This window comes from Balaenoptera physalus (genome assembly GCF_965194825.1).
Source record: "Balaenoptera physalus genome assembly, chromosome: 2".
NCBI lineage: Eukaryota > Metazoa > Chordata > Mammalia > Artiodactyla > Balaenopteridae > Balaenoptera > Balaenoptera physalus.
The window spans coordinates 65,097,577-65,125,215 of NC_138883.1; the positions used below are offsets into that span (position 1 = coordinate 65,097,577).

At 40.1% G+C, this 27,639-nt stretch overlaps 1 protein-coding gene and 1 long non-coding RNA gene across 13 annotated transcripts in view; one reads left to right on the forward strand and one right to left on the reverse strand.

Moving 5' to 3' along the window:
• Positions 1 to 27,639, reverse strand: part of NPAS3 (neuronal PAS domain protein 3) — an 858,029-nt gene that overhangs the window by 265,534 nt on the left and 564,856 nt on the right. The window lies entirely within an intron of this gene.
• On the forward strand, positions 7,699 to 27,557 carry LOC309656164. The gene is made up of 2 exons (XR_014261194.1): positions 7,699 to 12,010; positions 12,169 to 27,557. It is a non-coding gene; the product is annotated as an uncharacterized lncRNA (long non-coding RNA).

Sequence of the window (27,639 nt, forward strand, 5' to 3'; positions counted from 1 at the left end):
AGTTTCTGAAATGCATTAAAGACAGAGAAAGGAAATGAAAAAATTGCTGTGAGGTCACATCCTCACATTCTAATCCCAAACAGTTTGGTAATTATTCAAGCTAAACATAGAACAAGGGAATTTTCCTGTTGACACAAAGGATGGGAACGCAGCTGAGTCATGTATTTATAAGCAAACATACAGAACTTGGACATTTTTGTTCTGCCAGAAAGAAGGAAAGAAATTGTAAAGCAGTGAGGGCAGAGTCAGGCTGCGTTGGTATGCAGTCTCAGAAGCAGTAGACTTTCTGTGTCGAAAGGTCAAATTTGGGGGACTTTTTGAAACTTTAGGGGAATTGCTACGAGAAGCATTATGACCAGGCATGAAGAACATCCTAAAAAACAAGCAACCAAAGCAAGACAAACACCAAGACAATGACATTATCAGCCCTGCATAATATTCAGAAATAACAATAAGGTTAGAATAAGATCACTGGAAACTCAGGCCCACAGAGAATGTTAATGACAGAAAAATACAGTATTTGTGCTCAGAGAGAAGGCTGAGGCAAGGTTTGAATGAAGTGCGTGTAAACACTCAGCGGATAAAGCCAAGAGGTTACTTTGACTTCTTTCTAATTTCGAGGCATGGGGGTTTGAGGGGCTGGTAAACAGTGAGGAAGCTTTCCTTTTTCTAGAAGCAAGAATGACAGCAACACAAAACCTCCACGTACGCTGCTCGGGTCTCTCATGGGTGGATCTCAGAGCACTCTGCCAAATTAATTAATTCTAACACTGCCTCTGCTTGAGAGGAGGAAAATGAGGCACTAGGGTTGAGTGGAACTTGTCTGAGACCGCTCAACCTGTTCACCTCCCAATTTTGATCCCTAATTCCCACAATTCCCACACTCCTTGTGTACTTAATTGCCTTCTTGGAGACCATATCACCTCCCTCTCAAGAGTTCAGGTTCCTGTCTCTCCAACTCCTGTGGTGATCAAAAAAATCTTGCCCTTGATCCCTGCCCTCCGCTTCCCCCGCTATGGTTCCAGACATCCTCTTCCTTCAGTGAAAAGTGGATCCAACAGGGCAGCAGGGTTGGGACCTCTGTTTCTGGCTAGGTCAGCCAATGCACAGAGCAGTGGTGGGAATCTGCACAAGGAAGCCAGCGATGGCCAGGGGACAGGGAAGTTTTCTTTCCCTGCACAATCCCTTCCTTCACCCACGTCTCCCCGAGAGCACATGTGTTTCATTGCCTCCCCTCCCTCTGCAGGATACGCAAAGAATAAGAGTCAGCTAGATGATGCTTGAGAGGTTGCCTGCATAAGGAAACCTGTCAATAACTCCAAAGCAAGATACAATCACAAATGCTTTGTCACAGAAGTTATATGGATTTGTATGCCAGATTTAAAAATTACAGAGCGTTGGGATGGGTAAAGCTCAATGAGTTTTTCAAGAGAAAAAATATAATTTCTCACAATTATTATGGCTGGTAGTACTAAACTGTCTTAAGTATGCATTATATATAAGGGGATGATTTTGCAACGGATGTTTCTTAAGAAAACCTGTCTTATTTTATCAAGTAAGCAAATAATCAAAGGCGGTATTTAGGAGAAATGGGGTTCCACTCTCCTAGGTGTCCCCATCTTTTCCAAATACTTGTCGGTGCTTCCTAATAATAGAAGTAAAATTAATTCTCATAGGTCCTGTGTCAAGGGTTTAGGTGACAGATCCCTCTGTGACAGCAGATTTTAATACTAGATGACTTGGGGTTTCCTGTTGACAGCTGTCCAAGACTGACTACTGGAAGAGCCAAACCGTTTAAGGAATTATTTACTCTTGCATTCCAAAGAGATTTGTAAAATGCTGAATGCACAGATGTTGGAGCTTTATATTATGTTTTGGTTTGGACCCTCCTAGGCTAACAGCACAACCTAGCAGGGAGAAGGAGGCCTGACTCGAGCCATACACCTCTGAGCAAAGTGAGGTTCTCGAGATCCTTTAGGTTTTATCTTACCTGTTTGCTGGTGTTATTCTGTGTGTGTGGCCTTCAACCATCTGGTCCTTTTGGATTTGGGGGCTATAACCTTCTCTTGGGCCTAATATCTCAGGTCCTTAGGAAGCACTGGATAGGATGGGGCCAGCCAGGTAGCACCCATGACAATACATCAATACAGAAGATTTTCTTTTCTGATTGTCCACAATGACAAAAAAAAAAGACCCATCCATGCACTTCCTGGTGTTCAAGTGAAAACCAGCCCGACAGGCTGACGGCCCACGCCACCACCACCTGACGTTTGCCGCAACCCAGGGAAGCTGAAAGCTTTGTTATCCGCCTGGCTGAGGCTGACGGGCCAGCTCGAGACTCCAGCTGCTAACTCGGACCCCCAGGGCTAGCGGTGCTCTGTGCGCAGTAGCCTTTGCACACCTAGCGTCCCCTCCTAAGAGTGCTCCCCTTGGCATGGGTGTCTTGATTCACTCATGAGGTCACCACACTTCCTGTCCAATGTCAAGTGGGTCCCTCCTCTCCGGACAGCAGTGGCTTCACAGTGGAGTCCTGGGACGGGGTATAATTGACTGAGGAGTTAGTAACTTCATCAATTACTGCATCTGACTGAGAAGCATAGTGCCCATAGATGGGATCAGGGCTGGATGTTGCTTTATGCTTCTCTCTCTCAACTTACATTGCTCATTTAGCAATATCATCACCATCCGTGATGCTCTCCCAAAGTGAGACTTTAAGATTGACGGTCTGACTGGCATATAGATTTAATATTCAAAGAGGCTAAGGAAGCTACAATTCCCATTAATGCCCATCCATCTATGAACTAGCCATGTTCTCAAACAACCGGCCAGTTAAACGTTTATGCCTGTGTTGAAACCTCTATTTACCACCTTATTAGTAACAATAATACACCCTAGGAACTTCTGTTTGAGCACGTCAAAGTGAAACACCGATTTGTTTAATTTTTATCCTCAAAAGTGAAGTGGCTGGCACATTCTAATGTGCCCTAAATTAGGGCAGCTGCCATCAGTTAAATACACAAATGATCAAACAAAGAACAGAAGTATTAAAGCAGGCGAAATCTACTCATTTATTGATCTTAAGCAAGCAGCAGAAATAAATTGCATTTATTTTAGCCACAGAAGATTAAATGTTCCTTCCAGGAGTACAGAAACACTGTGTATGTGGAGGGGAAGATATGCACCATTATATTTACTCACTATTCCTGTCATATATCTTAATTTCCAATTCATGCTCATTATGACCATGTGAAATAGTTCTAGGGCGCTTGTTGTTTTTCATAATATAGCGGTACCATTGATGTATGAAAATAGCTGAGGAAAAAATAGACTGGTAATTGGATAGACAGTCAGGAAAACGTCCACCAATTTCTTTTTCAAATAGACGGGTAACTGAATTTTCTAGACATTGTGTGAGCGACACATACCCAATATCTTAACCGCAAACCTTTGGCTTTATCTTTCAGTTGGAATTCGAAACCACTATTTCATTTTATTGGCAAAGACAGAAAAAGTTAGGCTACATCTTTTACTTATTATGAAATCTTATCTTTTACCATATCTGAAAGTAGAATTTTAAAACTGTAACAGCAGGAACCCCCAAAGCAAAACACAGCACATAAAATAACAATGAGAACCGGTTTCCAAACAGACGACATCCAAAGCTTACATTATAGTCTCAGTTTTATCTTTGGTGCTTAGCCTTGAATCTCCCATTAATGCGGATGGGAAATGCATAGCTAAAGCCCATGCATCAAGGTGAGAAGACACTCCTTGGCATTAGTTCTGACTCCAACATTACAACACAAATCATGATAATATTTCTGTATCTCCGCATTTCATTGGGAAAAAATACAACCTAGCACTCTATGCACTCATAAGTTATGACTCCATTCCTCTACTCTTTATGGTTATTGCCTTATTCTGTATAGAAAATAAAGATATTTTAATATTTTAAACAAAAGTTTTTAATAAATAATAATTGTAGTTGCGTTGAGCCTATGACAGAAGATTTTTAAAAATTACAAGTAGACATTAAATATTATTAAAACCTCAACAGAGATGTATCATTACACTTGCTTTACATGTTTATGAACCAAATCTCTCTCAATGTATCTTAAGGTTCCAGAATTGCCGTGGGCCAGGAGCAGAGAGCCGAAGGTGGCCACAGTTCTGCTCACCTCAGGTCTAATGACAAACTCATTAGCATGAGTGGGAGTTAACTCAGCTGCCTCAAGAATTTGTGTAACAGGGTCAAGGTGAGGAACCTGAGGCCTCAGGTGAGCACCTTTACTCTGTTCTGTAGCCGAAGACAGTGTTCCTAACCCTGGCAATTGGCCTATAAACACATACTCTCAGTCACAGGGGAACAGGGCAGGGGAGTGTAGTGGATCAGTGCAAACCTATCAGCGCTGCTAGAAAAATAATCCCAAACTGTATGCCCTGAAGAAGCAGATTTTTGTGAATGACAAACAGCATATTTATTATTAACAGAGCTAATCATAAGTAGACAAATTGAAGTGGTTCCAGGGACCTTTCAATAATGGCAAGACGCACTCTTTTTTCAATGTTAAGAGTAATTTATCTTCATTATAGAAAAATTAGAGTGTGCAAGTAAGAAAAATTAGGGATTACAAATCACCTGTAATCCAGAGATAAATTCTATTAATGTTATGGTGGACATGTTAATTAATTGATTAATTCACTAAGTATTTATTAAGCAACTACTATGCTGCTTAACTGACCTAGGTGATCGGTACTGAAGATAGGGATGAACCAGACAGAAAGAGCCGTTTTTTGGTTTTTTCTTCATGAAACTTAAGTCTATACTTGCACATTTTTATAAGACACGTTCTAAGTTATTCTGCTCTCTAGACTGATACAGAAGTTATTCAACCAAAAGGTTTGCCAGATTTGTATCCTCTGTGCCTCTCCTAATAGCAGTGACACTCAAGTGTTCCTTGTACTGCCTCTCATAACACTAAACTGCATACTCATCTTTAGTCAAATAAACTTTGAGCCCGTCTAGAAAGGCATATGTCTAAGGACGCTGCACTAGAATGACAGTGAGAAGAGTGATTTCAAAATCATGGCAAGGTCCTCATCCAGATTTCCCTCAGTAAGTGTGTAAGTGCTAATTTTCATTTCTATCTATCTATCTGCACACACATAGTTCCCATAATAGAATCTGAGTAAATATTTCACTTGGCTTTGCTTGCTATATCAAAAAGGCTTAAATGTTATATTTTCATGAAGACAGAGCATATGGAATAATGTTTTACTCTGACTTTATGTTAGCTCTTTTCAAAATCTTTGATTGAATCCTCTGAGAAGAACAGCAAATTCTATTGCTACTACTCCTTGCTAATACCTTCATCTTATGACAAGCATTCTGTCCCGTGGCTCCGAAAAAGCCATAGTATCTGTCCTGGCAAGATGACTTCCTCAGAGCTGCAGTGACCGTGCCCAGAGGCAGCAGTATGGCCAGGATCCTATGCCCACCACGCCTGTGGGAGTCTTTGCTCCGAGTGTGGAGCAATCCAGAGTTTACAGTCAGGCACTCACAAAATCCTTAGAGCGTGGTCACGGTTGAAATTCTGGACACCTTTTACTCACTTGTTTATTTTCAGAAAGAAAGAAAAGTGTACTAGGTTCCTAGGAGAAAGAGATTAAATCACCACATGGAGGTTTACAAAGAAAGCACTTACAGAAGATTTCAACTCTACATATCCAAGAGGCAGCAAACACGTTCTCATTATTTTCCCTTGTGGATGTCTTACCTGAAAAGCGATGGGTAAGCCATGGCTTGGAAATACTTGTCTACTCAAAATTGTATTCTAGGGCTTCCCTGGTGGCGCAGTGGTTGTGAATCTGCCTGCTAACGCAGGGGACACGGGTTTGAGCCCTGGTCTGGGAAGATCCCACATGCCGCGGAGCAACTACGCCCGTGAGCCACAATTACTGAGCCTGCGCGTCTGGAGCCTGTGCTCCGCAACAAGAGAGGCCGTGATAGTGAGAGGCCCGCGCACCGCGATGAAGAGTTGCCCCCGCTTGTCGCAACTAGAGAAAGCCCTCGCACAGAAACGAAGACCCAATACAGCCATAAATAAAAAAAAAAATTAAAAAAAATAAATTGTATTCTAGTCACACTCCTGACCTCTTTACACGTTTCTACAATACCCAGCTCCTAGTGGTTGTGTTATTAAAGGGATCGGCCACAAAAGTCTGACTCCCAGTATAACGAAATATACTGTTTATCATTTTCCGGATGGGCTCCAGGACAGTATACAAATCAGGCCCATTCTGGAGTTAGTGTTAATTGTTTCTCTAGTGGTCACTTTGGCTGATGATTCCAGCAGGCCATGGTTTGTATATAGAAAAAGTACTGATATATGGAGTATTTTCTACTGCTTTGTGAAACAGTAAGTACCACACACAGCAGAGATTTGCAAGTATTCTTATTCATTTGGTTATACTGGTCAATAATAGTTAACAGGCAGACCATTACTTCTCCCTGCAGATTTTATATTAGATTATGACACTGAATGGAATGAAATAAACAAATGTTCTTGTCATAGTATCCAGCTGACTGAATAGATTTGGTAACATTAAGGTAAAGAGTATAACCGTTTAAAAGAATAATATACATTATTATATGGGGCAAAACAAAGAGATCGTCTCTTTACTTCGTCGATAAGTAGTGGTTTAAAAAGTTCCACATGAAGTCCCATTGAGGGCCAAACAAAATAATTTAAGAGAAAAATGAGAACCAATATTTTCACACTCTTAATGAACTTTAATCTTACTGAGACAGTAGGATATGAGATATATATATACACACACATATACATACACACATATTATGTGCATATATGTATACACATATACACATATATAGCATATATATGTGCATATATATATGTAAAATTCTGTAATTTGCTTTTGAATCTAACAATATGTCTTGACCATCTTTTCATGTCAGCACATATTAGGTTTATCACTCTTTCTTCTAAATAGTATAGTGTACTATAATACATCTAACCATTCCCCCATTTGAAGGTGGTTTTGAAATACTGTATGGGACAATTATATGCAATATTGCAATGGATTCCCTTTAAGATTTCTACGATATAATATTCTTAAAAATGGAATTACTTGATCAATTCTGATAGATGCTGCCAAATTGCCTTTTTTGCCAAATTGTTTACAAGAAGGTATTAGAACTATGCAGTCTCATCAGCAGTAAGTGTGAGTGTCACTTTCCCCACATTTCCACCAATATTTGATATCATCAGTCTTTTCAATCTTAGACAATCTCAGAGGCAAAATGTTTAAGTATTTTTCTGTACCAGTTGGTCATCTATAGTTATTTGATGACATTCTCATTCATATCCTTTGACTATGTTCTAATGGAATGTTGGTCTTCTGCATGAACTGCTGGACCTCTTTATATAGTTTGGATATTGATCCTTTGTTTTATGTGTTGTAAATATTTTCTGTGAGCCTCTAGTTTGTCTTTTAAGTTTATTTGTCGTATCTTTCATTATATGTAATTCACAGTTTTAAAGTAATCACTTCTGCAGTCTTTTATGATTCCTGGGTTTCCTTCCTTAGGAAGCCCTTCTCCACCATGAGAAAATAAAAATGTTTTCTTCTGTTCATTCTTATGTTTACAGTTATGTTTATTATGCTTAGTTCTTTTTTTTTTAAAATTATTTGTTTATTTATTTATGGCTGTATTGGGTCTTCGTTTCTGTGCGAGGGCTTTCTCTAGTTGCGGCAAGCAGGGGCCACTCTTCATCGCGGTGCGCGGGCCTCTCACTATCGCGGCCTCTCTTGTTGCGGAGCACAGGCTCCAGACGCGCAGGCTCAGTAATTGTGGCTCACGGGCCTAGTTGCTCCGCGGCATGTGGGATCTTCCTAGACCGGGGCTCGAACCCGTGTCCCCTGCATTGGCAGGCGGATTCTCAACCACTGCGCCACCAAGGAAGCCCCTATGCTTAGTTCTTTAACTTTTGAATTAAAGAATTAAGAAACACTGTTTAATGCATTTCTGAGGTTTTGCAAGAAAACATACCCTTTGTACAATCTGATTTTTTAAATAACTCAGTATTATTTTTAAAGTCTACTTTAAAGTATAAGCATGGGTTTCAAGGACTATGGACCAACAAAATTTGGGAGCCAACTTAGACAGGGGAATGTTACTTCTTTTCCTAAGACAGAGTGAGTAGATCTTAGTTTACAACTGTTTTTAGGAAGGAAGGCTTGCTACGCTACAGCAAAAGAATTTTTCAAAGGGAAGGGACAGAATAATACCTACTTTTGTATATTATTCCCAGGGCTGACGATAGTAGGGACTAACAGCTTCTATGAAATTACTTTATTTACTTTAGATTTCTGGTTACTTAGAAGTTGCATAGAAAGAGAGAACCTCTAGAACCAGAGAGGCCTGGGGTCAAGGTCTGGGATCAGCCACTTATGAACCTTATAAGCTTGGGCAAGTCCTTTTTTCCTCCGAATTTGGGTTTTTTTAATTTATAGAACAGAGTCAACACCTGTCTTCACAGGATTAAGTGAAATGACCTACGAAAATCACCCAGCACATTCTGCCCCATCCCAAGAATTTGCTTTGTCTCCTATTCACTGATGCTTCCTCAAACTCATAACATAGCAGCTCTGACAGAACCTGAAAGAGGTTGTACATTTTTCTGGAAGGCAAAGAACGTTCAACCTGCAGTTAAAAGTTGGCTACAGCTGGAATGGAGGCCAGAGAGAGACTGAAGAAAAAAGGAATTGAGACTGCGCCAGAGGTTTTCTCTAAAAAGGAAATAAACTTTTTAAAAAGATCGAAAGATTGGAAATTCAACAATGGAGTTGACTTTTTCTACAGTGATTTTCTTTTTTATTAGTCCTTTTAGCCTGGAATTTTGATCTGAGTTGAATTTTAGTCATGATTGGTATTGGCCATAGCTGAGTCTCTGAATGGGCCTGCCTTAACAAAAATCACTGAGAACTGGATACATAGCTGAGATTTTCTAACACTTGCAAAGATAAATTAAGACTGAGAACACAACAAACAGCCCAGTTAAAACAGGCGAGAGACCGGAGCAGCCAATACTTCACTCAAGAGGTCATACACATAGCAAATAAACACAGCCAAAGGTCACTACCCATCAGCAAAATGCAAATTAAAACCATGATGAGATACCACTACATACCTATTAGAAGTGGCTAAATTAAAAAAAAAAATTACTGACAATCCCAAGTGCTGACAAAGATGTCGAGCTACATACACTGTTGGTGGAAATGCAAAATGGTACTGCCACTCTGGGAAACAGTTTGGCAGTTTCTTAGAAAGTTAAATACGTGCTTACCATATGACCGTGAAATCCAACTCCTATGTATTTACCCTAGAGAAATGAAAATTTATGTTCATACAAAATCCTGTGCCTGCATGTTCATAGCAACTCTATTTATCAATGCCAAAAAACAGAATCAATGTCCTTCAATGGGGCGATGGATAAATAAACTGTGGTACAACTATGCAATGGAATCCACTTAGCAATACAAAGAATGATTTGCTGATATGAATATCAAGTGCATTATGTATGCTGTGTGAAAGAAGCCAGTCTCAAAAGGTTATGGACTGTATGATTCCATTTATATTACATTGTCATAAAGACAGAAATATAGTGACGGAGAAGAAATCAGTGATTGCCAGAGTTTGGAGTAAGGGAAGAGTCTGATAAAAAGGGATGGCATGAGGGCATTTTTTGTGGTGATGGTTACATAAATTTCAACCTGTCAAAATTCATAGAAATACTCACAAAAAGATTCAGTTTTACTGTTATTTTTTTTAATTAAAAAAAAAAGAATGAAAGTTTTTAAGATTCAAACAGCCTTCAACTGGATGGAATGAGTTCTCCTACATACAGAATGGTCCAAGGCCAGCCCCTTCTTCCTTCCAACTAAAAGGCAGTCTCTCTCAAATGCCTTCACGTGTGTGAAAGAATAATAAAAAATAAAAAAACAAAACAAAAAACACCGTTTTCTGTTGGTGTGTTTACTGAACCAATTTTATCATCAGCTACTAGTTAGTGTCACCATTTTTCTATGCAGAGAATATTTCCCATGCTTTTGGAGCATCCTGCAAGGAGACCACGGGCAGCCCCTCACCCCACCCTGACCGCCACCTTATTTGGAGCTACTGAACATCAGATCACCGGTAGCTAGCTGGTTGCAGAGTCTTTGCTCTGTCAGTAACAGCTCAGTTACTGCCATGATATAACCTCTTTTCCCCCCACACTCCCATTCCCTATTTTTTTTTTTTTTTTGGAACAAGTTGTCTTTAACCCTTGGACCCAATTTGAAGGCAATGGAAATAATTAAGACTGACATTTCTAGGGTTAAACGTCAAGTAGGAGAAAGCTGAAAAAGGAAATTCCCCAGCTTCTTAGTAATGAAAAGCGGAGGGTATACCTTCTGTGGTTGTCTGTGAGATGCTTTCACATCCATGTGTCAAGGGTTTTTCAAACTGACAACTTGCAAATTTGAAATACAAAAATGCCCAAAGCGATATTTTAGTGGCTCAGGGAAACTCTTGTATGGGAAAAAGAATTCTAAAGTGAAACGTCTCCTGAAATCACACAGGGCCTGACCACGATACTCTAATTATGCTAATTGCTTCAATGCCCTTGCTTTATTTATGCTGAGCAGCTAAGATAAATAAAGGAAAATTGCTTTGGATCTAACTGTATTCATATCAGAATGCAAACTAGCCTGTGTTTGTTATGTGATTGCTGATCTGTTTACACTAAATTCTGCAGGTAATTGCAGTTTTGATTGCACATTTATTTCTAGCTGCACAGGTCCCAGGACTAGGTCTGTCTGTTTTTATAATTAAACCGTTTTGTAATATCTAAACTCACTAAAGAGCAAAATGATGCTTTAAGAATTTACATATTTTATGCATTAAGTATAATACTTTGGTGAGCAGTGACAAAAAGAAAAAAAAAAGTATGTTTACCACTAAAAAAATTGGACAGCATGTTCTGGATTTGAAGAAATTCGAGACATCTGTTCCAAGGCCTGTTCACCGAATGGGACAGATGCCTGGTGCATCCCTGTAATCTGTTCTTCAATACATAGTTTTTGAACTTTCAGTCACAACTTTCATATTAGTAAAATATGTTAAGAGAACATGCTGCCGCTTGGTGATTCCTAAGACAATGGAATAATATTTTATACTCCATTGTAATGGTTGTGTTCTCTGTCTCGTGTTCAGAAGCTGAAACTTCACAGAGCTGACACGGTCTTTGTTTTCTGTTCTAGAACCAATCTTCTGAGGGTGTTCACCGTGGTCACTGGTCTTAGCTTAGAATTCAGTTTTGATTACAGCTTCCTTTGGATTTCATCCACAGCCAACATTCTTAGAGGAAGAAAAAAACAACACACATACACACAGAAAAAAAAAAATCTTTCTCCTATTTAGGATGCCCATGACTTTCACATCACAAAGGTAAAGGAATTGATAATGTCACCACCACAAATGGAGGAAAGTGTCACCTTTGCATTGCTTCTTCATCTATCATCGAATTCTGAAATAGTAATTCAGTCTGCCCTACTTAATGGAATAGTTAATATCCGTCTATACAGACTAGCCTGCAAAGCTTCTTAACCTAGATTCTGCTCATGAAAAATCCACTAATACCAGCTTATTTTGTCTAAAATACCCCTGAGGCATGTTCTCAATAAATATAGGCTAGTTTTAGTACCCTGAAGGCATCTCTGGCCTTCTTCCTTCCTTGGGGAAGATAAAGGAAGTTGAGAAAATGTTAAGACACTCAAAGCACCTTTAGTAAATTAAGCTACCATGAGAAAAGTATACTTTTCTTAACACCAGCAGATGATTATCACGACACCATAGTGACTGGAGCAAAGGGGGATGCACCATGGCCATTAAAGGACCTTCAAAGTCATACATCATTCCAAAAAATCTAACTTAAATATTAAAGTATTCATAATTTACCCTGTGTGGCTGTGCTGTTTTAGGTGGAGATGTGGGGAAACAGGGGGTAGAGCAAGAAATCTAAAGTCAGACAGCTCTGGGTTTGAATGTAGGATACCTCCTTTCAGCTCTGTGACCTTGGAAAAACTAAAAGAAAAATTTAGCTACTCTGATTCTCAGATTCTTTAGTACCCCTACAAGGCTGTTGTGACAAGTCAATGATGTGACATGTGGCCACTATTCAGTAAGGCACATGGCACTCAATAATTATCAGTTGTTGTCATTGCTGTGTCAGAAGTTTAGAATCTGGACCAGTTTTCCAACGACACCAATCGCCACATGGGATCTATGATAGCTGTTCATTAAACTGCTATAGGACACACAGCTGTTGTCATCTACTACCTCCCTTGCTGGTCCACTGAGTGAATGCAACTTTCCCACAGCCTGGTCCAGCAGCCACTAGGAAGAGGCTTGGGTCGGATGCGTACCTGCTGATAGAAGCATGACATTTCTCAGAGGGCTTACTTAGAAAAAGGAGCTTTGTCCACTCGGCATCCTTCAAACTTGCAGACATATTAGGTCTACTACCCCCTCCTCTCTGTTATGTCCCCACTAGATCACAGTCTATTGTTACATTTGTCAACCTCTGCATAATTATTTATTAATGTTTCTATATTTCCCATAAGACTGTGAGTGCCCTTAAGGCAGGAGTGGTGTCTTGTTCTTCTTTTAATTCCCAGAACATAGCATGAGGCTTCTCATATTTCCTTGAAGGGAAAAAAATCCAACTGAAGACAACTTGGGGATTGAAAAAAAGAAACTGTTTACTAATGAAAAGGTGTGGCAGATTTTAGGGCCAGGAGGTTGGTTTTCCTAATATTTAGGAAGGATGAAGTTTCCTAGATTCCTTGTGGTTTCTGTTGAAGGAGCCCTGATTTTTTGCCACCCTCTGGCAGGTAGATCAGGACCCAGCCATCTGCAAGTCCCTTAAAACCCAGCAATATTTAAAAGGAATCACCAAATACTTGCCCAGCTAGGAAATACAATCCCCATATTCCAAATACAAGTTCTCCTTGGTCCTCTCTACCTGTTTTTTGGAAACCAGTCAATAAATGTATGGGAAGACAGAATTCTGTGGATCCATTCTCTCTCTTTCATACATAAATCCTGATTTTCACATGAGGAGTGACCATGCATTTATTATCTCAACACACTTATTCAAATCTTTCCGGTTTTCAGCAACTCACAGTTAGTGTGTGTTTGTGGGTGTGCACATCAACTCATATGCAGAGAGAGATGGTACTTTTTCCAGAGGAAATCGACGATAACTTTGAATAAAATGACCACATTTCTGAGACAAGGACGACATCTTGACTTATTTTGTTATAGGGACCTGTTAGACAGAAATGAGGCATCTACGTGCAAATCACACAGCTGCACCAGGCAGCAATTTCTCCTGTGATAATAAGTCTGGGTGTGGGCTCTTGCTCTGACTGATGTCACAAGGTACATGGTAGCAGGTTCCAGGTCAGAGCTTGAAAAGGGGTCATTTCCACAGCTCGCCCACTCAGGGGAATATAACTCCTGAAAATGACTCATGCCCTTAGTATATACCTCAGCTACAGGGAAGGCCAGGGAGTGGATAAAGGAGAGTAAAGTCATGAATGGGGAAGAGGGAATGCTGTCTAACATCTGGCAGCCCACTGAGGTGGTCAAGGAGCTTCATCCTTATTCCTGCATATAATCAAAAAGGTGCTGCTACGCTGAGCATCGGAATTTAAGGAATGGGGGCTCTATCAGTTTCCTAAGGGCAACTATGGCATTTATATATTTCTCCTTTTGCAGTCTTTACTGTATATGGTAGGTGCTCAACAGTCACTGGATGAGTGGAAGGTCTGGAAGGACCGTGTTTTCATAACAAAAATGAACAAACATTAGTTTGTGTCAAATGAGTAACTTTGTTGACACAATGAGGACTGAAGGGCTGGGGAACCCATCTAGGCTTCCATTGTCTTGCCTTAATGACGCACCACCTTGGTTACTTCTCTTCATCCCGAACAATTTGTCTTGCTCTGCCAAAACTAAATTCTGACCTGGATCCCTTAGGTGAGAGGAACTAAATTACTGAGCCTCTGAAATGAAGCTTTTCCTGTATTGCCTTTGCAGGATGCCTTAATATATATTCAGTAACCACTGGTTTGATTTTTTTCTCCTGATCTCATTGCCATCTCTTTGTATATTGAACCCCAGGAGAACCCTATTCACTGATCCCCCTGCATGACTAACAAGCTGTTTAATTCACCAATGGTTTCCTTCATTATTTTATGGGATCAGCTTGGAAGAGCTCAGGACACATACTACAATGTCTTTTACAAGGGCTACTCTAACTGTACTTGGTTGTAGCCAGGCCCTATTTCAATCACTTTCAAAAATCTGCCCAATAAGTTAGTTTTTCCTTTTTAAAAGAAAGGTTGCAGAGTCTATGTGACACAAAAGGTATCTTGCAGGAAAAGGGAAAGAGGAAAATTTCATAGGGTTTTCTTTTTAACTATATAAATGACTTTGGTATATTGTGAGTTTTATCTGCTGATAATTCCTGCCCAAGACCATCAGTAACTTCAACTCTAGTTAAAGTATAAGTGAAAGAAAATCATTTGTATCCAATAGTTATAAAAAGCTGTGAGTAAGGAAACATGCATTCCAGCTATCCCAGTTGAGTTCTAAAGCTGGATTGTTGGTAGGGAAACAACTTGGAAAATTATGTCAAACTATGTCATTCATCAATGATTATTTTAATCCTTTTTAATCTTTTCAGATTTTTTTTTTTCATATCACCTTGTGTTTCTCCCTTTATTTTATTTTCCCCAAGCTGCCTGTCTCTCCATTTCATCTTTGTCTCTTCTCATTTCTTTTTGTCATGGTTTATTTCCCCATTTCCTCTTTTGTAATTTCTCATTTCTCCCTCTCACTATTAGTTATCTTGGTCTGGTAGCTTTAAAAAAACCCAACAGATGATTCTAGGCTCCTGAATCTCACCCCCAACTCCAATATTACGTTAAAAACCTAGGCATGTTTATGTATTAGGGGTCAATAATTTGGTTAGAGATGTTTAGAAACAACCTTCCTTCATAAATGGGCTTTATATGCCCTATGACTTGAATACTTGAAGCTCCTCCTCTCTGGATGAAGACGGACAGCTGCCTGTCCCTAGACTTAAGAAGGTCACAAGTGTGACAGGGTAAGTTCTTTGGATGACTCAAAAATACATCATACAGAACACAATTCACAGAAATAAATGAATCTCAAATTGTACCTTCTCTATAGAGTTTAGCACTGTGCTCTGACACACTAGGAGATAGGAACGAAATGGATATAAACTAAACTTCTACCTTCTGATTGCAGGGGTATTACTACTGAGAATTCCTAATGCTTACTAAGAACTACTCTTTATGTAAATCTTCAAGATATCAATGTAGCCTAGCAATCATGATATGGCATGATGAGTCCAAATATCATAGTTAACTTGCATAACTGTTTCCATGCTAAGTTGCAAAATTATAAAACACCCATGTTCTGAGCTCCTGATCACATAATCTTTGAGATTCTCATAATTTTTATAAAAGCTGACTGAACGGCTCAAACTTTAATGTAAGGACAAAACTAGGATATTGAACCCTTCTCTTCAGAACTTTTTTCTGCATTATGAATAGTAGTATATTTAATGCAAAAACAATGATACCTTTTTGAGAGTAATCAGTCATTAGATAAACAGAGACTGTTATGGGTTGAACTGTATCCCCCTCAAATTCATATATTTAAGTCCTAACCACTATCACCTAGGAATATGACTTTATCTGGAAATAGGGTTGTTGCAGATGATCAAGTTAAGATGAAGTTATTGGGTTGAGCCATAATCCAGTATGACTGGTGTCCCCATAAAAAGGGAAATTGGGACACAGGCAGATCACACAGGGAGAATACCATGTGAACTGAAGGCAGAAATTGGGCTGATGCATCTAGAAGCAAAGGAATGCCCAAGGTTGCCGCAAACCACCAGAAGCTAAGAGAGGCAGTGAACGGACTCTTCCTCACATCCCCTGGGAGGAACCAAACCCTGCCAAAGCCTTGATCTCAAACTGCCAAAACTAGATCTCTAGATCTCTAGGCTCTAGAGAGAAGGTACAATCTCTCTCCAGAACTGAGACAATAAATTTCTGTCATTTAAGCCACCCAGTATGCGGTATTTTTTTAAAGACAGCCCTATGAAACTCATATGGATTTCATCATCCTATTAATAAAAGAGGAACCATGGTACATCAAGGATAGAACAATGAACTTGGAGTCATGTAGACCGGGTTTGAATATAGGTTCTGCCAGTTACTGATTAATTGAGGCAAGGAATTCTTTGGATGTCAGTTTTTTTTCTTTCTTTCTTTTTCTTTTATCTTTTCTGTCTTTCTTTCTTTCTTTCTTTTTTAATGGAGATCACAGTACCTACTTTATTAGGTTGCTGTGACTATTAACATGTAACCAATTCTTGAGTGCCTACTATATAGAGGAACTTGATATAGGTCCTGGGATAGGGTGGTGACCAAAACAGATCTGGTTCCTGCCCTCATGGAGTTCAGGAAAAGGAGACAGAAAAACACATTTACAAACAAATACATACACAATTAAAACTTATGTTAAATGTTATAAAGGAAAAGGACAGGGTGCAACTGTAGAGAGTAAGGGGGTCTTGGAGAGGGTGGCAGCTTCAGTGGTGTGGAAGGATGAGCCCTTTCAGAGGAACTGACATTTAACCTAAGAACTAATAGGTAAGAAAGAAAAAAAATGTGAGAAGATAACATAAATAAAGTTCCCAGTATTCTGTCTGAATCAGAGGAGGTATTTGATTGAAGACAGTTATAGTCATTATTGGCTATTATGGGCCTAGTACTAGGATCTGTTTCGTGGAGACATAATAACATTCATTACCCTGGCATTCAAGGTCCTCCATGACATTTCTTTCTCTTGCTTCGGGGTGCAGGTCTGTTGTGGCCCCAGCCCCAAAAGGCAGACCCATCGTGGATCAATGGCAGGCACTGATCTGCTTTCTCTGTAGCAAGAGGTTAATTCACCGGTCTCTGTGGCCAGGATCTTTTTATAATATCCAAGATTTCCTCTTTCCCTCCAGGAATATAATACCAGATTTAAGTTAAATTACTTTCTATTTTCTATAACTTCCCCCAAGATTTTTAGCCCCCATGCCATGAGTCATGCTGTTTTCTCTTTTACTCTTCCTTCCCCACTGTGGCTATCATAATCAAACCAGTCCATCTAGATCCATTCATGAAGCATTTCCGAGTCTGCACAGGAATCTTCTCCCTCCTCTGAATCACTGAAACACAGGATCCATACATATTTTAGTTGGTCTTGACTTACTCTTTGTTGTATTTGTCTTATCTGTCCTACTGGATTATAAATAACTCTGAGGGCAGGGTCTTTAACTATCTTAGAACACTGAGAATGCAGTGTAGCTGAGAATATGGGTGGAATTGAATTGCCACATGGTTCACGCCTTTATAGACATTCTAAGAAAGTAGCAAAGTTAAGGAAGATATATCAGACATAATTAGTAAACACAATTACTAGATATGTCCACATTACATATGGATATAAAGCATTCAGATAAGCGATAAGGAGTATGTACCAATTACCCTCTGTTTCATTTCTCCCACACAGCAAGCACCATTCATTCACTGTTGATTTCAGCAAGCACAAAACACACATGTGGGAAAATCAGTTTCTGTGGCTTTCCTAACATACGTAGTGGTGATAAATATAAGCAAAGAGGTAGGATGGGCTACATACTGCTAAAAAATGGCTAGTATCCTGTTTTCCCTCAGTTTTGCTATAAAAGACAATTAACATATTTTTTAAATGTGCATTTCTGAACCTAAATGTCTTTGTCTGGAAAATGGCAGATACCATTTCCTACCTTGATCTTATTTCCGAGAGCAGAAGATGAATTTGTTATACCCTCTTCAGTGCATGGTGATAGTTAAGAGTAGAGGAGTTTTTATTATCTTCCTACGATACAGAGAAGGGTGTATCAAACCATTCCTGCCATGCTGCTACAGTTATTTGGAGAAGAACGTTTCTCACCCACAGGGATGCAACTACACGACTGCATCAAATTGAAGGTGAACCCTGCATTGTGTCTACGGTACCTCAAATAACATAGGTCATCAGAAGAAGAAAAAACATTTTTAAACAAAGACAAGAAATAAAGATTCCATTCCAGCATTTATAATTACATTTACTGGTCATCTGAAATATGATGATATTTCATCTCCTGAAATGATATCACGTGTCACATCAGTTTCTGAAGAAATCCTCCTCTAAATAATTTTGTCTGCCCATTCGCTTATGGATTTTTACCACAAGGCTATGTCAAATATGAGCACTTAATTCAGAGCAAACACTATGCGCGTGTATGTTTTTAAAGGCTTCTAAACCATATTAAATTTTCATTCATATAGGTACACAGAGACACATATTAAATAAACCCTCTACAAGAGTAGCCCGGCTAGAAACGCAGCAAGAGATTTCCAAAGGGCCGAATTTATTACAAATTAATCAAATAGGTAAGATGGATCGTAATGGATATTCCAGCCAATGTAAACTGAGAGGGGAAAAAAAAGCACCAGCAGCAAGTCAAGAGCCAAATGTTTCTGTTTTGATTTATTTAGCATTTCTGAGATGTTTCTTCTGCAGGGAACAATATGCAAGGCATTGGAAATTCAGAAGGCACATCTTTTGTGTACCATAAAAATGTGCTGCTAACCTACAATACCCTTATAGAAATACAATTCAATAAGAAACTCAGTTGGGAAGATGTCTCAATAGAACAACATGAAAAAAATGGTCAATACAAGAATGATTTACTTTACTTTTACAAGGGATTTTGACGCCACAAATAGAAATGCCTTTGGAACTTAGAGAACCCAGATAAACAGAGAGCCACATTTTTTAATTCTTATACATTTCTAATGTGCCTTTTTTTTTTTTTTTAAGCAGATCATCTCTCCAAATCATCACTTCTATCAAGCCCATCGCTTGAGCGGTGTTACAGCGCTCAGCCCTCAGGGCAAAGATAAGTCTTCACCGTTGTCACGTTTAGCACACATATTCAGCCATATCATGCTGAATGGGAATACAGGACTTTGCAGAAGCAGAACTGATTCCTGCAGAATATCCTGAGATACTTATCAAGCTGTTAAAGGAGACATCATTCTTTTGTCTGTATTGCCCTTGACACATCCTCAAGGAAAGCATCTAGAAATTCTTTGTCTTCTGAAGAACCCTCGGACCTCTTAGGTCTAATGTAGGTTAAGTGCCCCACAGATCTCCCTAGAATAGAAAAGCACCTGGAAAACCATAGTCTGACTTATCAGAAACAAACAGAATGCAAGTGCTAATTCCTAAGATCCTGTTATTTGAAGGAAGAAGCAGGAAAAAGGAGAGGCTTCTGACAATTTTGGTCTTGCACAGGAAAAAAGCTGGGATTCTACCCTAAAATTTATCAGATACAACAATAACCTCTAAAAATCCAACAAGGGTAAAATGTGTAAAGGTAAATTACCACATTATCATCCAATTATCATTGCTTGTTTTGTCAAGGGTAAATGACTATCTAGCAGCACTCGGCGTTGGCTTATTGATTCCTGTGTAGAGTTGGGCCAGGTCCCCTCCCCAGCAGGGCCCTCGCACTGCCTCCCACTCAATAGCCGCATGGATGTTACCCATTTCATTGCACGTCGCAGGCTGTGTGTAACTCTCCTTGCCCACTCTGGAGGCATTAAGTGAAAACGGATAAATTTTGAGTGATTACTGGGCACTGCAAAAGAAATAATTGTGCTGCTTTTATTGCTGAAAATACAGAAAAATCACTGTGTTTAACTGTTGTCATAACTGAAACTTGATTCAATTCATAAATTCAAAGGGCACTTATCGCTTCCTCATCTTTCCTGCCCGTTTTGTTCTCAACGACATCATCACACAGAACTTTACACAAATCTCCTAAGGATAAACATTTCCAGTTTCACTTTCTTTCTTCCCACAGATAAATCTCAGTAAATGAGGAATTCTTCTTATTTCATCACAGATTTATAAAAACAAAACAAAGCTCCTTCAGCAGATTAAACAAAACCTCCAAATTCAGACAGCAAAGAGGCACGCACAACATCTGAGATTAATGGACCACATTTCATCTCAAAGTGCTTTCTTGGCATAAACAATATATAAGGGTCACCTTATCCACCACTGAAATGCAGCCCCCTCTGAGGCACAGAAACTATATAAACAGGAGAAACACTCACTCATTCTTGAGGGCAAGGGTAGGCGACGTTTTTACCGCAGTGGTAGCTGTGAGTTTCAACCCTGATCCAATCTCCTCCAGTTCTTCTGCAAGCTGAAGATGGAATAAAGCAACTATACCAGAACCCCTAAGGGTTCAGTAGGTCAAACCAACTAATTCAATCAGAATGAGGGGAAAGACTCCAAAAGGAGAGACAACAGGCTGCTGGTGAGTCCTCAGACCTCAATGGGGCTCCACCACTGCTCTGCTCCCCGAGTCTCGATGTGATCAGGGGATGGTAGAAACCCTGAGTTGGAGGTGAGAATGGATCCTAATTTGGGGCTTCCCTGGTGGCGCAGTGGTTGAGAATCTGCCTGCCAATGTAGGGGACACAGGTTCGAGCCCTGGTCTGGGAAGATCCCACATGCCGCGGAGCAACTAGGCCCGTGAGCCACAATTACTGAGCCTGCGCGTCTGGAGCCTGTGCTCCGCAACAAGAGAGGCCACGACAGTGAGAGGCCCGCGCACCGCGATGAAGAGTGGCCCCCACTTGCCACAACTGGAGAAAGCCCTCGCACAGAAACGAAGACCCAACACAGCCAAAAATAATAAATAAATAAATTTTAAAAATAAAATAAAATAAAAAAGAATGGATCCTAATTTATAAACGAATATCCCAAGAAGGCACCTGTTAAGCTTGGGGGAGACACTTTGGGTCACTGCAAGGGGGGACACTGGCATTATTTGGATCAAATACAAATATGTGGGTGTTAGTTATTTAAAAATGTATAGTTTGCTAAAGGTAGTGATTTTAGGAACATGGATATGTATTACATCTGCAAGGAAGATAAGGTATGGGAGCATCTCAACCCAAGCTACCATTTTTCAGGTACTCATGTTTCAAGTACCTTACATCTCACTTAATCTACCACCAACCTTACAAAGTATGTGTTTATACCCTTATTTCCATTTTCCATGACTTTGCTGAGGTTTGGAGAGTTCAGTAGTCCTGTGTTACATCCCCAGTAAGTGGTAAAGCCTGAATTAGAGCCCAGATGGCTCTGCCTTCAAATCCTACACCAGCTCCACTCATCTATCCTGCTCCATGGGCGCAGCCTGGGGAAGCTGGCAGGACCTGGGATTACTTGCTGGACCTCTGGGAGGTAGGCAGCAGAGGCTTAGGTAATAAGTACATAGGCATGGCAGAGACCCAGGAAAGAGACGAGGGAAGCTGGAGAGCAGGAGGAGAGAAAAAAAAGAGCAAATAAAGCTCAGAGCAGGCCTGAGAGATCTGAGATGGCAGACTGGGAGACTGAGGTTGAGATGTCTGATGAGAAGGATCACAAGGGAAATTAGCACAAAGGGAGAGTGAAATCAAAGCACGCCAACTCTGTTGGGGCGAGGCTGGTCAGAGAATTGACGTGAGCCTTGAGGAATGGGCGGGAGTTAGCTAGAGAGATGAAAAGTGTGGAGGAAGGAGAATTTATTCCAGGTGGAGCAAAGGCATGATGACACCCAAAACTCCTTGACATCTGTATACACCTTACGGGTGTGAGTGGAAAAGGAAAAGCGATGTGCTGCTGAGTGATGAGGGGCTGTGACAGAGTCCACAGAGCTCTCTGCTTGTCATTCTTGGACTTGGAGTCTTGCTTGATCTCAAAGGAATGGAACGATGAGGGCTCAGTAGGTCAGGTTCCAGGGTTATCTCGAGGTACACTTATATAAGCACCCCAATTCTAATATCAAATTCAATTATTCACCCTGAAATTGAAAATCCTCCTTACCGTTGCCACCCAACGGGATGAACTTAATTCCATTCCCCCACAATTTACCTTCCCTCTGGCTGTTTACCTCCATGGCCTCTGCATCAATTTATGAGCTGCCCAATGGGAAACCTCCCATCACAGCAAGCCTCCTTGGTTGATTGAGCTGCCTGCATCCTCTTACCGTGTGTATACTGAAAATATGGGGAACTTAATTGGGACTTAATATTTCATGAAAGCGGTCTTCAGCCATTTCATTTATGACTCCTTAAGTGAGTGATATCATCTTTTGCCATCAGTCAGGAATTGTTTCACCTGGTTTCACTTTACAGTCTCTGGCCCACGGTGGATGTTCAACAGCTGCCTGAGGCAGGCGGGGGGCGGGGGGGGTGGGTACCTATATATTGCCTCGGGGGGTAGTGTGCTGGGGACAGCCCAGAATTTGGAATCAGATACGTTCCATAACTTACACATTTACTCAGCACCTACTGTATGCCAGGTGCTGTGTTATGTGCTGGGAATGAAAAAGTCAATGAAAAATAAGCAGGTTCTTTGTGTAACAGGTGCTCACAGTAAGGCCTGGGGGTGGGAGCTATTTGGGAAAATATATGAAGACATAACAGTGATTCAACGTGGAAATGTGGTGAGGGACTTAAGCCTTAGGTGCCGTGGGGGCATGATCAAAGCAAAAGAAGGGGTGATGAGCTAACAGGGCAGGATTCAGAGGCTGTCAGGGAAGCTTTCCTAACTGAAATAATGTCTGAGTTGAATCTTGAAGGAGAAGCTTTACAGGTAAGGAAGCAGGCGGAGGCAGAAAGGCAATTCAGGAAGAAAGAACAGCATAAGCAAGGGTCCTGAGGCACAAAACAGCAAGCTATCCATGGGGAGCCCCGCCCACAGCCCCCTGGACAGGCAGCTCCCTCCAATTCTGAGCTGCGGGATATTGTAAGGGTCTAACAACATAATTCACATGAAAGCCATGTTGTAAACTGTGAAGCACTGTGCAAATGTAATGTTATTTTACAACTGTCATTTCAATAGTCTTTTGGTGAATTGGAAGCAGACTTGAGGGAATCTCTGGGAATTGAATTGAGCCTGTTTGCTAGAGGTTGTTGACCTCTGCTTTAGGACGAGTAGGGAAGAACCCATCAGAAATCCAATTAAGATAAGCAAAATATAATTACCTGATTTATGAGTTGGCCAATATCATAAACATTAACACGTTCGTATTTACTCTGCCCAAACCAATGGGGGTTTTCAGTGAGCAGAGGAAGTCAACAAGGAATACCTAATCCAAGAAGCCACAGCATTTCCTCCGCCAACAGTGTCAGAAGTGTTTAATGTTTATTCACTACTTCTTTTCTCTTCCGTATAGTCTGCCCTGGTAGATGGGAAACTAAATAATTCCATGCTGGGAGACCAAGGCCTGGATACAGAATGCAGAGGGGTAAGTTGAGAAAATGAAGAAATTTTTTCCCCCAGTATATTTATGCCCTCTTTATGCTGAAGAAGCCTCAAAAGCTAGGGGAGGGGGAAATTAGTAAGATATCTATAGTAATTCTTCAGAAGCATTCTTAATTTAATCATCATCACACCCACCATCACAATTTTTAATTAATATCATTAAGGGCTCACTATATACCAAGATGGATTCTAAGGGCTTTGCATGTATACTTATGGAATAAACACAATAACTCTATGAGGTGCCACTTTAGCCCCACTTTAAAACAATGGAAATTGAGGCTCAGAGAGGTTTTATAACTTGCCCAGGGACATGCAGCTAGTAAGTGATAGAGCTGGGATCTGAATCTAGGTAATCTGGCTCCGGAGCTCCAGTATCTATGCTTAGTCATATTTTCTTCCACTGGGAGAAAGAATCCAGTGGCTACAAGCTATTCCACAGTATATAGTTTCATTGGGAAGACCGGGAGGATACAGGATACCTTGCGTTCAGTATCAGTATTTTCATTCTGATGGCAAAATGAAAGCGGATCAAGTAAAGGATGCATCTCTCCTTTTTAAATCCAAAAGCTCCTTTGAACCTTCCCTCCCCCCTTGAAAGGAAAGAGGGATTATTTAACTGAAAGATTTTCTAATTCTCTCAATATCAATCTCACTTTATGATATTAAGCATAGTACCAGAAGAATGTTAAATACCCAGGCTCTGGAGATGATAGACTGTCAAATCCCAACTTTGCTGTTGCTTGCCATGATGAGCTGTGTAATCTTGGATAATAGTACTTGACCTCAGTTTTCTCATCTGTAAAATGGGTTTGATAAATACCTACTTAACAGACCCAGCAGAGGTGCTATGTGGAATTCAGTGTGCATGTGTGTGTATTTTATCATGCCTCATAAAAAGTGTTAAAGTTACTATTATTATTCAGCTTTCTTTGCAGTTAGCACACAGTTATGCATCTATGCCAGTTACTAAATGAGAACATTCTTAGTGTGCTATACCAATATTTGGGGGCATTTAAATAAAGTACAAAGCTGTTTAAAAACAGAGAGAAAAAAGTGTAGAGTAAAAGTATTAAGAAGGACAGGAGGCAATCCATGAAGAGCAATGACTCCTGGGAAAGTTTCTAGAAGATGGGCTTATAAGCAATGGTGTCCAGTGCAGTTGAGTGGTTAAGAACAAGAAAACAAAGCAAAAAATATGACAGTATTTTCCTTGAGTTGCAAGAATGGTCTAATGCAGGGATCAGCAAACTCTGTAAAGGGCCAGAGAATAAACATTTCAGGCTCCGTGTTTTATATTATCTGTTCAGCTACTCAACTCTACTATTGTGGCACAAAAGCAGCATGTAAAATACTCAAATGAATGGGTGTGGCTGCATTCCAACAAACTGTATTTGCAAAAACAAGTGGCAGGCTGGATTTGGCTGGTGGGGTCTGTAGGTTACTGACCCTGATCTAACCGAAGGCTCATTAATGATTGCTATCAATAAGAGTTTTAGTACCAAGGTCTGGGAATTATTTTATACACATACATGCATATATTTATTTGTGTTTGTATAAATATTAGCCAACTGAAAATAAGTCTTATAATAATGCCACTCTGATTCATTTTCATTCCATGTATTTTCCCGACTGAAGGGAATGGGATGAAGCTGTAGCCAGAGTGCTGGGAATTGCATGTAGCCCTGGATATAACCTGGGGGTATGTGGTGGGCATGGCAGTAGCCATCTTGTGTGTGTGTGTGTGTGTGTGTGTGTGTGTGTGTGTGTGTGTGTCTGTGCACATGTGCACAAACATGCATGTTACGGCTGAAAAAATACAACAATAACTGGTCTGATGGAACCAAAACTAAACTAAAAATCAAGGGATCTGGGTCTTTGTCACTGATTCTCTGTGTAATCTTGGGCAAGTCATGATCCCTGAACCTCAATTTCTTCTTTATACATTGGAATTGGACTAAATAGGAAGTCCCGTTTAGCCCGGTATCTCTGATTCTAAAATAATGTGCAAAAGGATATAACTGTTGGGCACTTAATATATTCTACAGTATTTCTTACAGATGATTTAGGAAACTGAATTGAGTCAACTATAACTGTCATGATTTTAATTGGATTACAAATGACTTTAATGGGTAATTTATCCAGTACTTTATAATAATCATATAACTGAATAATCACAGATACATCAGTTCAATCTGATAGGTTCTCATGACAGAGTACCAAGTTTTCAGTATAAGGTACAATGAGTTTTTTTCGTCTTTTGACAGTTTTATTTCATGGTATAATTTCTTTATTTCATATTACATTTCCAAAATTAATTTGTAAAATTTTGTGAACTTTCTTGATGAGATTAGGTAAAATCAATTATTTTTAACTTCTCAGGAGATTTTGTTTCCTGATCGATTTACTTATGCTTTTCCAGGGGAGAATATTCACTGAGGGACAGGACATCACCAATTTGGGCATCAAAGTATTCTCAGTAAAGTTCACGTATCCAAATCAATCTAACTGTGAAGCAGTTACGACTGCCACAACCCTTATTTATGACTCCGATAACCTCACTCGGCAGAGAGTCTGGACACTTGGAGAGTGCACGCTTTATCTGCTTGAGAGGGACAAGGGGTTGGACCTGCAGACAGAGAGGTGAGGGACAAACAGCCCTGTCCACAGGCGGCTCCGTTGACAAGGCACTACTTCTTCTACGGGAGGTTATCTCTGTACACCTTCCCACTGACCGGAAGCCCCTTGTTAATTTAATTCTCAGCATCTCCCGAGTAGAAGCAGACAATAACGCAGACACCGACAAAACTGGGCTGCAGTGGTGTACGTGAACCACCGTTCAGCAGGGATTACGCTGAGACCACCAAACTCATTTCACTCGTGACCTAATCATATCTCAAACTGCCCCCCTGTGGATATGAATTTAGTAGAATGAAGAATTCTTAAATAATTACTCTTGCCTGGGACACATGCTTTTCAAGCAAGCCTGGGCAAGCTGGACTTCTCCTCCAACTGGTTCCAACCACCCACCCCTCCCCAATCCTTCTTTTCTTCCCCCATGGGAAAAAAAAAAAAAGCACATTCACTGTGGCTAGTAAAAAGAATGTGTGATTTTTCATAACAAGTCCAGTAAAAATCAAGAATCTGAGCGTTTTCTTTGTCAGTCATCTTGGCAGCAAATGCTAGGAGACAAGAAGGAAAGAACCACTTGCCCATTTGGCTCCAATCTGTACTCAGCTCTTTATTCATAAGAACATAATCCTTCCTACTCCCTTGGAAAGCAGCAGAGTTTAGTGGAAATAGGACAGACTGGAGTCATGCAAAGACCTGGTTTTTAATCCTGGCCTTACCACTTCTTAGCCGTGTGAACTTGGGTAAGTTACTTGACCTCCCTTAGCTGCAGTTCTTCATTTGCAGAATGAGAATAATGATAGTACTAATAGCATTATATAATTATAGTACCAATGCCTATTGTACTCATAGGGCAGTTGTGACAATTAAAAGAGAACAGATCACACCAAGGGCTGAGTACAGTGCCTGGCACATAAGTACTTAAATAACAGCTTGTATTATTATGTTGTTATTGTTAGTTTGAAACCTTACAGTAGAACCCTAATTTGTTGGCAAGCAGGGTACCTCAGATAGTTCAATGTGTAGTGTTCACTAGGTACACATTAGAATCTGAACAACCCTAATGTCTCATGATCTTAGCTCCTGAATGTTGAAATGAAAAAAATATTTATCAATTTCATGTTAAACCTGATGACACGTACACTTACCTAAGTCTAGGCACTACATGGCTGGATGTCCTCCGACCCTTCTGACAGTGGGTGAATGGGGCCTAATTCCTCCTTTTCAAAGCTCTACCACCTACCCAATAGAAAGGCAGTCGTGCTAGGGAGACTGGCTTTCTAACCCTTTAATTGAAGCTAAAACATCTTTGTGCTGGAGAGAGAGCACCAAAATTACAAACACATTGAGGTAACAACTTCCTTTTCATAAGAACCTACTTTGAAATTAATTTTCAAAACCTTCTAAAGTTAGAAACGGCATTTGAAAAAATATATGGT